This window comes from Ranitomeya variabilis, chromosome 4 (assembly GCF_051348905.1).
Source record: "Ranitomeya variabilis isolate aRanVar5 chromosome 4, aRanVar5.hap1, whole genome shotgun sequence".
Classification (NCBI taxonomy): Eukaryota; Metazoa; Chordata; class Amphibia; order Anura; family Dendrobatidae; genus Ranitomeya; species Ranitomeya variabilis.
In genome coordinates, this window is record NC_135235.1 from 65693985 (window position 1) to 65709706 (window position 15722).

The following is a 15722-nucleotide window of genomic DNA, read 5'->3' on the forward strand; positions in this document are numbered from 1 at the left end:
TTCCAGTGGGTGGTCCTACTCAGAGATTGACGGTCTTCCAAGGTCGCCAACTTAATTTTTTTTTTTGGACAACTTATCTGAAAATTATGAAGAAACAGCACATCACAGATATGAACACATCAACAATCACTGGTAGCTGTAAAACATATGGAAATTACAGTCATAATATTCTGTGAAAGTTTCTCCAGCTTCAAAAAAATTCACAAGTACCTCAATTTTTTTACAGGCAGGGCAATAAAGTGTTCTGTTTTTAAGGACAGTTCAGGAATTTCTGGATGGTTCGCAATTTTGCTCTCTTCCCTGTGTGACTGTGTATGCAGGTATAGCCAGCGTCGGACTGAAGCACCTTGGGCCCACCAGAAAAAATCATTCTTGTGGCCCACTATGTAGCTACATAGAAATAAATTCAAGGCCACCAATTGTGTGGTAAAACAAGCTAATATCGGTATAATATAAGGTAGTACACATCTTAATTATGTAGCAGGGGTTAGCGTAGCCCCCTCATAGAATATAAAGTAGCCCCCTTCATAGAATAAAATGTAGCTTCCCTCATGGAATGTAATGCAGCCCCCCTCATAGAATATAATGCAGTCCCCTCATAGAATATAATACAGCCCCCTCATAGGGTATAATACTGAAACCCACAAAATATAATGCAACCCCCTCATAAGGTATAATGCAGCCCCCCATAGAATATAATGTAGCACTCTCATATGGCATAATGCAGCTCCCCTCACAAAGTATAATGCAGCCCATCCACAGAATATAATGTAGTCCCCCCAGAGTATAATGCAACCCCCTCATATGGCAGCCCCCATAGAACATACTGTAGCCCCCTCATAGGGCATAATGCAGCTCCCCTCATATAGTATGATGTAGCCCCCTGAGAGAATAATGCATCCTCCCCACAGAATATAATGTAGCCCACTCATAGGGTATAATGCAGCTCAGCTGAAAGGATATAATGTAGCCCCCCTCCACCCCCATCATTTTCCTCATCACCACCTCAATCATTGCCTTCTCATCCACCACCTCTATCATTGTCTCCTCCCCACCACAATTGTCCTTTTCACCACCACCATCATTGTCCTTTACACCACAACCATCATTGCTTTCTCCCCCACCATCCCCATCATTGCCCATTCCAACACCTCCATCATTGCCTCCCCCACCTACATGATCATTTACCTTTCTACCACAACCATCATTGCCTTCCCACCACCACCCCATCATTGCCAGTTCCACCACCTCCATCATTGCCTCCCCTCACCACCATCATCATTGCCTTCCCCCACCATCATTGCTTCCCCCCACCACCATCATTGCCTTCTCCCCCACCACTTCCATCATTGCTTCCTCCTCCAATACCCCCATCGTCCTTTCCACCACCAACAACATTGCCTTCTCCCTCACCACCCCCATAACTGCTCTCTACATTACCCACATCATTACCAATCTCCAATACACACACAACACCACTATCACACATGCAGCATACACAGACAGCATCGCAACACACCACTCTCTCACACACACATAAAGCACCACACAGCACCACATACACACACAGCCATACACACGCAGGCAGACAGACACACACAGCACCCACTCACCTCTCTGCAGCCACAGCACATCCCGGCAGCTTCCTCTCTGAAACAGCCACATTGAATGATGACATCATCCGGCCGCACTGAGTTAGACAGGAAGTGCTGGGCAGGCGGGCAGGAAGGAGGTCATGGCATCGGATCTCTGCAGCTCCGCTCTGGTTCCAAGCTGCAGGGATTGCAATCAGGGTTCACCGCCCTTTAGGGGCCCACCTCCGGGGCCCTGATTCAGCAGCATCGGCGGGCAGTATTAGCCTCAGCCTGCGGCTAACGCTGCCCGCTATTAAAGTGAAGCGGTATTCACTACTCTCCATGCCCATGGGGGCATGGGGAAGCGTGAATATTAATTTCTCTTTAGCAGCGGGGACAGGCTCCTGTTTCCAGTTGCTGCTCTCTGTCACCGGGAGGGCCCCCTTGACTCAGGGGCCCCATAACAGCTGGGTGGGCCGCTATTAGCAACACGCCACTGGCTGGGGGGCCCCTTGAGCAGTGGGGGCCCTTGGCAGCTGCTGGCCAATATGCCAGCAGGTGTCAGTGCCTGGGCCCACCGGAGAATCCTCTGGTTCTCTGGTGGGCCAGTACAACCCTGGATATAGCTGTCAATCATTAGTAGGGCAGCCCACCAAACTCATATGCATGCAAACAGCAGGGTTTTCAATGCATAAGATAAAAGTTATTCAGAATCTTTTCCAACAAAACTATATGTAGCGCCCCCACTGCCGCAGGGCCGAGGGATACCCGGTACCGGGCCTCTGAGTCTCTGCTCTGGGGTTGTCAGGGTGGCTAGACCCAGTCCGTGACCCTGCCGAGGGGCGTACAGTGATAGATATGATGGATGATGGTAGTGGTGGTGGTGCGGTGCAATAAATAACGAGGACACCAGGTTGCAGTCTCTTTACCTCTTTACTGAAGATCTCCGGGTCCTCAGTCCGGAATCCGGAAAACCAGGCTGCGCAAGTCCGGCCGGTCCAATGGCACCTCCAGAGTTCTCTTTACAGGTGGAAATCTGTGCCTTCCTTCTAGCGCTATGTGTTGTGGTCCTTCCCTGCTGTGCTTACGGAAAGTCCCCACAACTGTTGTGTCTGTTTCTTAAGTTCCCTCACAACACGATTAGATGATGTTCTGCTAATCCTCCGTCCCTCCCTGATGTTACGGTTAGGACGGCACCCGTTTGACGGGTAGGCTCGGAGCTCTTCCGGGACCCTAGAGTCGCCCCTCTCCACAAGTTGCCCCCCAAGACTGCATAGGTGATTTAGGTGAGACAGCCCGCCTGAGACTGACTGTCCTGCCGTAGGTTCGAAGTATTGCCTGAAGCTGTATATAGAAATACTTCCTTCGGCGTTCCGGCCACCGGTTGTTTGCGCCTCAGTAGGATGTTGCCTCAGTCTTACAGCACGACCCCTACTGGTATTCTCCTTGTTGCTTTGATCTCGTTTCTCACTCAGCACAATCTATCTCGCTTCTAGTCCTACCTTGGGCACCGCCGCTATACTGAGCAGGCACGGTCCTGTTACGTTCTCTCAGTTTGCCAAGCCTCTGTCAGGATCCCACCCCTGACAGAGACCCTACCGAATCTTCTCCTGCAACACCCTCTGCCACAAGGTGTTGCCTGGCTCCAACCCAGTCAGCTTTCTGTCTAACTTCCTGCCTGACCCCCAGTTTTACCAGTGTGTGGAGAGTGGCCTAGTAAATAGAACCCTTAGCTCCCCCTGGAGGCCCGGCGGTGAAATGTATTGGTGTCTGTGATACCTGCTCAGATGAACTCCTTCAGTGCCATCAGGCGTACCATGGCTCCCCTTAGTGGCGGAGCCACGGTACTGCAACGACCAGGACTCTGGGGCGCTGCACTCCCCCCCGGTTAAATCCAGTACTCCGGGACTGGGAAGAAAACAACAATACAGATTAGCAAAAAGACATACAATTTGTTGAGTGCAAATAACAATACGTATACTTGAACAGAGCTTCCCTTTATGGGAGGTGAGGACACTTGAACGTTACAAACATGGTTAAATATCATAGCAACATGCTATAAGTAACTTTTCTTACCCAACCGGGTATTCTACTTAGTACAAATTCTTGAACAATAATTTAACATTGCCTTTAAGGACGTACACTCAATATCCGCTAAAGACCCTCTTATAATCACATTATAAGGCAATTTAACTTTTTCATTCTCCTTCTTTAAATCTGCAGGACCGCCTGTCCTAACGGCACCAGACCTACTGCCTCTCCTTTCTTACAGGACCGCTCCTTTCAGCCCGAGCCTTCTGTCTTTTCAACTACTATACACAGTATAGAACATAACATTACTTTCAGTTTAGGATCAATGAGCCATCTCTATATGGCTCCTAAGAGGACTCACTAACTAACCCCTACGGGTTCACTTTCTGTCCTCATTTTCTATCAACATTATCAAACATTTTCTATAAAACATTAAACTTTCTCATTACTTTCTTACTGACATGTATGCAGGACACTACGTCTACCCCTACGGGCCCACTGCATCTTTCTTCTAACTTTCACTTTCCTTCGGGGAACATTATCAGCATTCTTTTACAATTAACTAGTTAGTTACATTAACGATTACATATCAACATTATCACTTTCTTTCGAGGCATCGTTATCACTTTACTGTTCTAAGGCAGTATTACTCATAAGTACACAGATGAACATCCCCTTTAAGAGGGGACCAAGTCTTTATGAGGTAGCATATCTTCTCAGGCTACCAGTCCATACTCATCAAAGGCTCCGGTGCGGTATCTTCGCAAAGAGTCTCTCTTTAAGTAAAACCAGTAGGGAGCACCTTTAAGAAGGTGCAAACTATTTACAAAAAGTTTGTATCATGCACTGTTCATGATTGCGGCAGTTCTGGAAACTTGTGCAAAACTTAGAAAAACAAACAAAACAATAGGGATCCCGGGTCAACAAAGGGATCCCTTTAAGGCCATGTGCACACGTTCAGGATTTTTAGCGTTTTTTTCGCGTTTTTTCACTATAAAAACGTGATAAAAACGCGAAAAAAACGCTAACATATGCCTCCTATTATTTACAGTGTATTCCGCATTTTTTGTGCAAATGTTGTGATTTTTTCCACGAAAAAATCACATCGCGGAAAAAAAAGCAACATGTTCATTAAAAATGCGGAATTGCAGGGATTCCGCACACCTAGGAGTCCATTGATCTGCTTACTTCCCGCACGGGGCTGTGCCCACCATGCGGGAAGTAAGCAGATTATGTGCGGTTGGTACCCAGGGTGGAGGAGAGGAGACTCTCCTCCATGCACTGGGCACCATATAATTGGTCAAAAATAAAAGAATTAAAATAAAAAATAGTCCTATACTCACCCTCGATGTCCCCCGCAGTGTTCCCGCCTCACCGCTGCACGCTGCCGTTCGGTTCCTGTAGCTGGTGTGCGGTGAAGGACCCTGCCGATGACGTCACGGTCCTGTGATTGGTCGAGACCGGTCATGTGACCGCTCACGTGACCGTGACGTCATGGAAGGTCCTGCGCGCACACCATCTATACGGAACGGACGCCGGTGAGGAGATGGGCTGTCTGCGGGTGAGTATAAGCATTTTTTTTATTTTTTTTATTATTTTTAAACATTCTATCTTTTACTATAGATGCTGCAAAAGCAGCATCTATAGTAAAAAGTTGGTCACACTTGTCAAACAGTATGTTTGACAAGTGTGACCAACCTGTCAGTCAGTTTTCCAAGCGATGCTACAGATCGCTTGGAAAACTTTAGCATTCTGCAAGCTAATTACGCTTGCAGAATGCTAAAAAAACGCGAAAAAAAACGCAAAAAAAAAATGCGGATTTCTTGCAGAAAATTTCCGGTTTTCTTCAGGAAATTTCTGCAAGAAATCCGGACGTGTGCACATACCCTAAAAGTTAACCCAGGACGGGTTTAGCAGCAAACAGTAGACAAACAGTTAAACAAGGAACTATTTACATTAATGAAGCGTTCTTGCTTACTCAGTCTTGTAGTGTAGGGGGTGGTCTTCTTCCAGGCCTCACCCGGCCAACGGGTCGCCTTGGTGTGGCAAGGGCCGGTCCTGGCTCCAGCAACGACAGGATCCCTCGCTGGGATGCCCTCCTAGCTTGTGGGCAAGCGCGACCCGGAGGCACGCGATGGACCCGGACCTCCTTAGGTTCCGCGGGGACGGGCTCTGGCACCTTCTCCACAGAAGGCTCATCCTCCGGCGTTCCAGTAGCAGCCTGCAGGGCGACGCACCGCTGGACACCCCGAGCTATCCAGCCTGTTCCACCCGCTTCCCTCCTCCACCGGGTGTAGGTCACGGCATCGCCAGGCTCCAGATCGGGATCGTACCCTCCCCCGCAGGGCTCCACTTCTTCCCGATCCACACGGACCTGCAGTGGCTCCCCGATCTCCTGTATAACTCCCCTTCCTTTCCGGGAGTTAAAGGATACCACTACACCCCAGTGCGACGGTGGAACCTCCTCAACACTCCTCAGATCGACCTGGGCTGCCGGTTGGGGCCTGCTCCGCCAAGCTGTCATCAGGCGCTGCAGGTGCTCCGCCTCCGGCAGGATCCTCAGGCCCTGTGCCTGCAGCTCACACGCCGCCGCGGCTGAAACGAAGGAAGCGGGAGACACCGGAGACAGGCGGACCTCCGTGGGTTGGCCCAGCCGAGCGATTACACGGGCATCGGCTTCCAGGTGGTAGGCTACCTGCCGGGCCTCGGCTGCAGCCACACACTCCTCGGACATCGGCCATGGGGTTGGCCTATCGGTAGCTCCGCAAGGGTCAGTTCCCGCAGCGATGGCGTGTCCGGGGCTGTGTCGGGTTCTGCAACCTCATGCTGAGTTGGGGCATTCGCACGTGGTGCTTCCGGCGTCGCCATTTTTGCTTCTTTTATCGTGTCCTCTTCCCGCGGTCTCTTTCGTGGGCGGCCCCGTCTCCATGGTCTCCACCCTCCAAACAGGATCAGGAGGCGGACCTCGGCTGTTGACGGACACGTCCTCAGGACACAGAAATATTTAGACTGGGCGGCCATTGTCCTTCGCGCTCTTCAGCTTGTCTACGCCCACTCCACACCCCTCTTCTTCTCCTGCGCTCTCCTCAGCGCTGTAATGGCGGCGGATTTTGGCGGTAAATGGCACAGCACAGTCCTTGCAATAAAGTACAGTCCAAGCACAATAAATCACAGTTCCAAGGCACACATGACCTGATTCTTCAGGCTTAAGTAAATCCTGTTCGTGACGCCAAGTTTGTAGCGCCCCCACTGCCGCAGGGCCGAGGGATACCCGGTACCGGGCCTCTGAGTCTCTGCTCTGGGGTTGTCACAGTGGCTAGACCCGGTCCGTGACCCTGCCGAGGGGCGTACAGTGATAGATATGATGGATGATGGTAGTGGTGGTGGTGCGGTGCAATAAATAACGAGGACACCAGGTTGCAGTCTCTTTACCTCTTTACTGAAGATCTCTGGGTCCTCAGTCCGGAATCCGGATAACCAGGCTGCGCAAGTCCGGCCGGTCCAATGGCACCTCCAGAGTTCTCTTTACAGGTGGAAATCTGTGCCTTCCTTCTAGCGCTATGTGTTGCGGTCCTTCCCTGCTGTGCTTACGGAAAGTCCCCACAACTGTTGTGTCTGTTTCTTAAGTTCCCTCACAACACGATTAGATGATGTTCTGCTAATCCTCCGTCCCTCCCTGATGTTACGGTTAGGACGGCACCCATTTGACGGGTAGGCTCGGAGCTCTTCCGGGACCCTAGAGTCACCCCTCTCCACAAGTTGCCCCCCAAGACTGCATAGGTGATTTAGGTGAGACAGCCCGCCTGAGACTGACTGTCCTGCCATAGGTTCGAAGTATTGCCTGAAGCTGTATATAGAAATACTTCCTTCGGCGTTCCGGCCACCGGTTGTTTGCACCTCAGTAGGATGTTGCCTCGGTCTTACAGCACGACCCCTACTGGTATTCTCCTTGTTGCTTTGATCTCGTTTCTCACTCAGCACAATCTATCTCGCTTCTAGTCCTTCCTTGGGCACCGCCGCTATACTGAGCAGGCATGGTCCCGTTACGTTCTCTCAGTTTGCCAAGCCACTGTCAGGATCCCACCCCTGACAGAGACCCTACCGAATCTTCTCCTGCAACACCCTCTGCCACAAGGTGTTGCCTGGCTCCAACCCAGTCAGCTTTCTGTCTAACTTCCTGCCTGACCCCCACTTTTACCAGTGTGTGGAGAGTGGCCTAGTAAATAGAACCCTTAGCTCCCCCTGGAGGCCCGGCGGTGAAATGTATTGGTGTCTGTGATACCTGCTCAGATGAACTCCTTCAGTGCCATCAGACGTACCATGGCTCCCCTTAGTGGCGGAGCCACGGTACTGCAACGACCAGGACTCTGGGGCGCTGCATATATACAATAGGGAAAATAAGTATTTGGTACACTGCCGATTTTGCAAGTTTTCCCACCTACAAAGAATGGAGAGGTCTAATTTTTATCGCAGGTACACTTGAACAGTGAGAGACAAAATCTTGAAAAAAAATCCAGAAAATCACATTGTATGTTTTTTACATAATTATCGTTTTGTTACATGAAACATGTATTTGAAACAATAGAAAAACAGAACTTAATATTTGGTGCAGAAACCTTTGTTTGCAATTACAGAGGTCATACATTTCCAGTAGTTTTTGACAAAGTTTGCACACACTGCAGCAGGGATTTTGGCCCACTCCTCCATACAGATCTTCTCCAGATCTTTCAGGTTTCGGTGCTGTTGCTGGGCAACATTTATTTCAGCTCCCTACAAAGATTTTCTATTGGGTTCAGGTCTGGAGACTGGCTAAGCCACTCCAGGACCTTGAAATGCTTCTTATTGAACCACTCCTGTCTGAATGTTTTGGATCATTGTCCATCTGGAAGACCAATCTATGACTCATCTCCAATGCTGTTACTAAGGGAAGGAGGTTGTTGGCCAAAATCTTGCTATACGTGACCCCATCCATCCTCCCTTCAATACTGTGCAGTTGTCATGTTCCCTTTGCAGAAAATTACCCCCAAAGTATGATGTTTCCCCCACCATGCTTCACGGTTGGGACGGTGTTCTTGGCATTGTACTCTTCGTTAAAATATGGCGAATGGCGTTGATTCCAAAAAGTTTTATTTTAGCCTGATCTGATCACATGACCTTCTCTCCTCTGGATCATCCAGATGGTCATTGGCAAACTTAAAATGAGCCTAGACATGTGTGGTGTGAGAAGAGGGGCCTTGCGTGCCCTGCACGATTTTAATCCATGACGGCATAGTGTGTTACTAACGGTAATGTTTGAGACTATAGTCTCAGCTCTCTTCAGGTCATTGACCATGTCCTTCTGTGTAGTTCTAGCATGATTCCTCAGAATCATCCTTACCTCATGAGGCAAAATCTAGTTGGAGACCCAGACTGATGAAGATTGACAGACATCTTGTGTTTCTTACATTTTCTACTAATTGTGTCAACAGTTGTTGCTTTCTCATCAAGCTGCTTGCCTATTGTCCTGTAGCTCATCCCAGCCATGTGCATGTCTATAATTTTGTCCCTGGTGTCCTTAGACAGCTCTTTGGTCTTGGCCATGGTGGTGAGGTTGGAGTGTGAAATTGAGTATGTGGACAGGTGTCTTTTAGACACGTGCAATTAATACAGGTAATGAGTGCAGAGTAGGAGTGCTTCTTAAAGAAAAAGTAACAGGTCAGTGAGAACTAGAATTCTTGCTGGTTGGTAGGTGATCAAATACTTATTTCATGCAATAAAGTACAATTTAATTATTTGAAATCATACAATGTGATTTTCTGTTTTTTCATTTTTAGATTCTGTCTCTCACAGTTGAAGTGTACCTACAATAAAAATTACAGACTCTCCATTCTTTCTAAGAGGGAAAACTTGTAAAATCGTCAGTGTATCAAATACGGTACATATTTTCCCCAATGTATCATTCTGCTCAGAGTCTCATTCTTAATACTATGCTGTCCATAATTTGCATACTTTTCTCCCAGAGAGAGTAAGATGCCATACTCAGTCGGTCTGTTTAATGAGAATTTAGTAACTCTCCTACATTTCCTCAAGGACATAGCATTCAACCAGCCAGATCTTGCTCTACACTCATGGGGGGCAAATAACCCGAAACCGTCTATCAATGAGTTTCTTTTTTTGGCATCTATCCCTAGTCTTGTTCCAAGGCTCCTTAAAAGTTCAGAAATTTACCTATGAGCTAGCCACCCTTCCTAGGCAGTACTTGCACAATAGTTTATTTTGATATGCAAGAAAACTAGCTTGCATAACTTTTTCTTATGGAGCAATGCCTGTAGGAGTTCATGATTAGCTGCTCTCTTTTAGGAGAACAAATATAGCAAAATATTACATAACAAACTATCATGAGTCAAGGAACTTTTGTATCTAAAAAAAAGGAATGGGGTCCAAATACTTTGAAAAGATTTTATGCAGTACAAACTTCAGTTGAAAGTGTTCTTATTTAGAGGCTTTAGGGGTGACATCAGAGAGGTGATAAATTATTTTGATAGCCATACCTGACTTCAGACAATCTAACTGGCAACAGCATATACACTCTCACTTAACTCAAAAGATAAAATCCGCAACGTATAAACGTGGAATTTATATGAAAAATTGATTGTCACGGCTCTTTTGTCAGGTGTCCCGGGACAAGAGGCTCCTGCCCTAGCTCGCCCTGTTGCCCGGATTACTTCTCATGGTGAAGATGCCGGGACCACATACCTTGAGTAGTAGTGTACCGTACTACACCAACCAGACTAACAAGGTAATACAAACAGGGATAAAGAAAATACCAATCATACAAATATACTCACACAAACAAAAGAGGTATGCACCGGGGAGTGGAAGATGGGGTAAAACTAAGGGTACCGTCACACAGTACCATTTTAATCGCTACGACGGCACGATCCGTGACGTCGCAGCGATCGTATGATTATCGCTCCAGCGTCGTAGACTGCGGTCACACGTTGCAATCACGGCGCTGGAGCGATGCCGAAGTCCCCGGGTAACCAGGGTAAACATCGGGTAACTAAGCGCAGGACCCGATGTTTACCGTGGTTACCAGCGTAAAAGTAAAAAAAAAACAAACAGTACATACTTACATTCCGGTGTCTGTCCCCGGCGTTCTGCTTCTCTCCACTGTGTAAGCGCCATAGCCGGAAAGCACAGCGGTGACGTCAGACGTCACCGCTGTGCTCGCTTTCTGGCCGGCAGGCGCTCACACAGTGCAGAGAAGCTGAGACGCCGGAGGACAGACACCGGAATGTAAGTATGTACTGTTTGGTTTTTTTTTACTTTTACGCTGGTAACCACGGTAAACATAGGGTTACTAAGCGCGGCCCTGCGCTTAGTTACCCGATGTTTACCCTGGTTACAAGCGAACACATCGCTGGATCGCTGTCACACACAACGATCCAGCGATGTCAGCGGGTGATCAAGCGACGAAAGAAAGTTCCATACGATCTGCTACGACGTACGATTCTCAGCAGGGTCCCTGATCGCTGCTGCGTGTCAGACACTGCGATATCGTAACGATATCGCTAGAACGTCACGAATCGTACCGTCGTAGCGATCAAAATGGTACTGTGTGACAGTACCCTAAAGCAAAAGAAGGAGGAGAAGTTACCTCACACCCAAAACCTAGCAACAATCACAGATAAATCCACACAATGCCTTCTCAAACAACAACCACCAAACAACAACCTCCTACCATGCAGCAAAAGCTACTCTGGCAATGAGTGCTAGCCAGGACCCAGATTATATAGGAGATGGGAGTAGCTAACAGTGAACACCTGAGAGCCTTAATGTAGGAAAGCTTCCAGGAGCTCTCAACTGAGCAGATTAACCCCTGCACTGTTAAAAGAAACATGCACCATTTAATATGAAGGTGAAGTGCTTCTAATCAGTGCAGGAGTCGGAGAAATCAGATGCTGCGATCGTCTGACTCCTCTCTGTCGCGGTAAACCCGTGACACTGATAATTTAAAAATTTGCAGGTAAATTTCTGCATAAAAAATAAGGGGTAACGTTTCTTTTTATGAAGAGGGGCATGTCTGATATGTCAGTATGTCAGTGTAAGGAGACTTATATGCCATGCAATTCTCCTCTGATAAATTAAATATGCAAATTGCCTCTTCGGAGAGGAAGAGGACTTGAACTCTAGCGCCTCCTATTAGCAGTAGCAATCTTAAAAGTCAATATTGAGCCTTTAACGAGCCTTGCATGGATACAACTTATACGGGTGGATAAGATTTGTTGAAATTTCATCCACTGTGCTGCTACTGCAAATCTGTAGCAATGCCACCAATTGTGACCAAGCCATATGCATGGAAAGTATAGTACACCGCACACTCTGTATGTATGTTCACACGCATTACAAACAGGCACTTAAGTGTAAGCCTTCATTTCCATACTTCCAAGGATAATTATCCTCTCCTTTGTGCACATTAAAGCGATTGTATGATTAAGGCTCTGGTTGAGCCGAAACGTCAATATATTACCTCTGGTCGCTTTTCATGTCACACAGTAAATTTTGTTAATAAATTCTTCACTATTTGCAATATACATACAGAGTGTGCGGTGTACTATACTTTCCATGTACGTGGGGCTATTACAGCCCACTACACCAGCACCTCGCTCCCCCTCATCCAGAGTGCACGCCAATTTTCTTTACTTATCAAGCCATATGCATAACAGTTAAATCGATTCAAAGAGCTGTCTCTCTTTTGTTTTTGGGGGTTGAAAAGAGGGACAGAATTGGGAGATACGTTCCCTTTTGATTTGAGGTCTATTATTTGTATATAGATGTTCCTGATGAGGGAGTATCCACTGCTAAGCCTTCACTGTGGATACCCTGGGAACCCTGGGACCCCTACTGATCAATGGAATGAAGGGGCTATTTAATGTTGTTAGACCACATAGGACATCCCTACATGAGTCTATACCTCGCCCGGAATCTTAGCCCCATTCTTTTCCTGGAAGTTGGACCCTGCTGAAGTATCTTAAGTGTAGGTTGTAAACAGGATAGGTGATTGCTGGGGGTCCTACTGCTTTGATCCCTGTGATCCTGAGAATGGGGCTTTGCAGAACCTACAGAATCTGAATGGAGAAAGATTGCGTATAGACATAAGCAATGCATGGAGCGATGGCGCGCATGCTCAACCCCTGCCGATCCATCGAGATCCTCCTGGTCAAAACTCAGGACCATCTATGGATAAATTATAACTTACCAACTTGGTACAGACATTCTAAACTGTGGTTGTGGCCAGGGATAGTATAGGGTATTTGTAATTTACAAGTCACCCTGGACGTGGCACACATCAGCTGTACATGCTGCTCTGTGACAGATGTGAAAGTCTTTATTATGTTTTTACATTACGGACGGCTGAAGTCTGACTTTTGCAGTGACTCACGGGGATCTGTAGGTATTTGCCACTTCCATTTCCAACAATATTACAGATGTTTTCCTATCTTCTTTCAGCAAGTACAGTCATTTATCATTGTAGAGTTTCCTTTACTGGATGTAGTTGCTGCTTGATAACACGTCGGTTAGGGTAGCACAATGAACTCAGAGCAGCAGCAGCGTTGTGTTGGAAAAAGGCTATCACTCACTACTGTAAATGTCAATGGAGCATTAAAGCAGAACAACATAGATTTCGGCAGGGAAAGCTGCCGTCATCCGAGGGATCCATCAAACCTTCTTGTTTGCTTTGTTCAATGAAAGCTTGGATCTGATCATCTGGCCACTAGGGGCAGTGCTGAGATCACAGCCGATATTTCATTAGTCGGCCATCGACTCTTCCCGATTCCTTCCCATGTAGAGTTGACCTAAAGCATCGAGCTTCCCCGTTCCGGCATCAAATCTGGTCCTCCTAAGCAGCCACACCAAACAGTCTTCTCTTATGCAACCTGGCATCCTGGTCCCCTCTGGCATTCTCCATACCCCACACCCTCTTGATGTTGTGGTGACATCCATGCTATGACGTCATGTGAGGCTTATTTACTAGTGTCTAGCCCCCACGTGACATCCTAACGCTGTGGAGCCTAGTAAATGCCAGAGGAGCCCAGTATGCCAGCCGCAGAAGTCGTTGAGCTGCTGGGACCATGGTAACGCTAATCTTCTTGCTCAGCTCTATTCCCATACTAAAAAAATGTTGTAAACTTTAGCACCTACCTGTCCATCCACATAAAGCTATGAAAAGCACGGTCTTGCTGCCCTCTTCTCCCATGACAAGGGAAAACAGTTTGTAGTGCACATACCAGTCTAATATGTTCTGTAGCTGCCTGATTTTCATGTTCTGTAATTTACCACTCATTGTTTTTAGCATTAGCATTCTACCAGCACTGTAGGTGCTAGCACTTCCTTTCCTTCACTTCCTAGTATACATCACACCTGCCAATGTCCGATTGCGTGCCTGCCCTGAACTGAAAGCCCTTCTTCCTAATTTGCCTACATGCTGCCTGATAGAAAGGAGAAGCAGTAGCAAAGAGATAAAAACCCGCTCCCCCATTTTCTCTAGTCGAGACAGATTACATTTGACAAAAAACAAGTTAGACAGGAAAAAGATACCGAATTGCCGCACTTTAGAGCGTTTTACTGGGTAAAACAACATTTTTTTAAATAAAGGGATTGCAGATTGTCTAGCGCCTTATCAAGTACACAGTGACCATTTAAACCATAAAATTAATTCTATGTTAAACTTTGACCATCCCTGATTTTGAATGATGGATATGATGTTAGCGAAGTATAATGTATACTGGGGGGGGTTTACCTTTAATTATAATCCTGCCTGAGATGATAATGAGACTGCTGAGAAGTCATTTCTATACAACAGGACATGCCAGCCTATTATATGGGGCACTAACCAGAGTAAAAATGAAGGATTTCTAGATGTTTTTTAATTGAATTATTGGTTATTTATTTTAGTTATTATTATCATTATTAATAACAATAATAATGATTAATAATTATTGATATGTAAAATTAAAATAAATACATAAAAATTGTTTAACATTTGAACATAAAAATTTGGTTTGTAGAATAAAACGTTTTCTGATGATGCATTAAGGGTAGATCCTAAGTAAAACGTAACTTTGGATACCGATCTAATGCGTTCTTGCTAATGAAAGGCAGAGATTTCCAGAGATACAGGCAGCCAGTACTCATAGAAATCCTCCAGAGTCTTTTAAACAACGCTTTCTGCAAATACCTTGTCTAATGACACGCTGCTGTCATATCTTCGGTGGCGCTGTGGCAGAAAGCTATCAGTCACCCTAGAGGAACTGCCAGACACTAACAGAGCTTTTTAGTGAGCGCAGCATATGTGAATTTCTCCGCATCTCAGTAAAAATGCCTGACTGATGTCATTTCGAGTGTACTTTGAGGTACACTTATCGACCAGTTGATCTAATAGAGCCAACTCCAGAGACTGCGCTGTTAGGCAGAATTCAGAGAAATGCTCTTATCTGATGGAGTTGTGCGGAGGTGATGGCTACGACCGGAGCAGGTGATTGCTCTGAGTGAGGTTACGTGTAAGACCTCGTGTCGGGACGCTCTCAGGCTGTGCGAAAAGAAATATTCGCTGTGTCAAAGGTGATATCAGGTATCATACAAGATGCTTGTCAGAAGTGGAGCATTCCCAAGTTGAGCGTCTGTCATTCAACTTTACTCGTAGAGATAACATCATCAGTCGCGCGTTGCCCTACCGGTGAACCTATACAGAACCTGATGAGCGAAACATCTGTAACTTCAGGGCTCAGTCACCTAAGGGCCTTTTACATGGGCAATAATCACCAGTTCGATCGTTTGTGATCAGCGATCCAATGACGCGTTCGTCATTAAAGGGGAAATGTCAGATGATTCATGCTGCCCAAACCATGAGCAGTTGGAATCTCAGCATGGCTGGCCAATTGCAGCCATTCTCTGAAATGCTCCGGTATAATAATATACTTGGTTCCCAAATGAATAGGAGCAGATCTGCAGGACCCCATTGTGGCAACTATTCCATTGCAGTAGCGGTGTAGTTCTGAGCACATCTGGTTACCACCAACACAATGAACACCGATCGGCAAGGGTGTCAGGTATCGCACCCCCACCAATCTGATA